This window comes from Macadamia integrifolia, chromosome 8 (assembly GCF_013358625.1).
Source record: "Macadamia integrifolia cultivar HAES 741 chromosome 8, SCU_Mint_v3, whole genome shotgun sequence".
Lineage (NCBI taxonomy): Eukaryota > Viridiplantae > Streptophyta > Magnoliopsida > Proteales > Proteaceae > Macadamia > Macadamia integrifolia.
Window position 1 is genome coordinate 20,028,985 of NC_056564.1, and position 921 is coordinate 20,029,905.

Below are 921 nucleotides of genomic sequence, written 5' to 3' on the forward strand. Positions count from 1 at the left end.
TTTTTTTTTTTGCCTGATAACGAAATTAGAATGACGGAACTACCTTTTGTTATTCCGTCAAACCTCGGTTCTAGCATTTTTTTTTCAAAAAATACGAAACACACCATAAATGCACCAAACGCTTTATTCCGTTTTTTTGTTCTATGAGAATGAAAAAATTCTTGAGACGTTTTTCTAGAACATTACCAAACGTAGCCTTAGTAGTTGCCTTTTGCTTAGGGTTGACGTGATAATTTCCATATGATTTTATGTTTTATGTTTCTGAGTAGCAGCGAAAGTTCCAATCCCTTCATCACAGTCTAAGATCTCTTCTTATTCCTACGCTCTTGGGACATACAGTTTTAATAATTATACATGATCTTCACAAACTAATACAAATCATCTGTAATTAACCACTTCCAACTATTATGGGCATGGTCTTCGAAACCATTACAAGTTTAATTATGATCTCTTTATCAAAATCCACTTTAACTCTATGGCTGCTTAAACTAAGGGTGTCAATTTCAAATCGAAACTGAAACCGAGCCAAATTAACTAGATTGAAATCGAATCAAATTTATTCGGTTCAAATTTGATTTGAATATGTGAGTATGCTATTCGGTTCAGCTCGGTTTTGGTTTAGGGTGTCAGAACCATCGGTTCGAATCAAAACCGAACCGAATTGCTCTTATCATTCAAGAGTATTTTTCATAAGCTTTTTTTTTTTTTTGCAATTTATCATCACATATTTACAAGCTAAGAAAATTTTGGAGTTATCAATGGCCATAAGGCCCATAACTTGAGCCTATTATGGCATTTGATCTATCACAGTCATTGTTCAAAAGTGGAACTATTCTTATAAACGAATTAAAACTGAGGTATAAAACCAAATTAAAACTGTATATCAGAACCGAATTGGAACTGAAATCGAAACAAACCAAA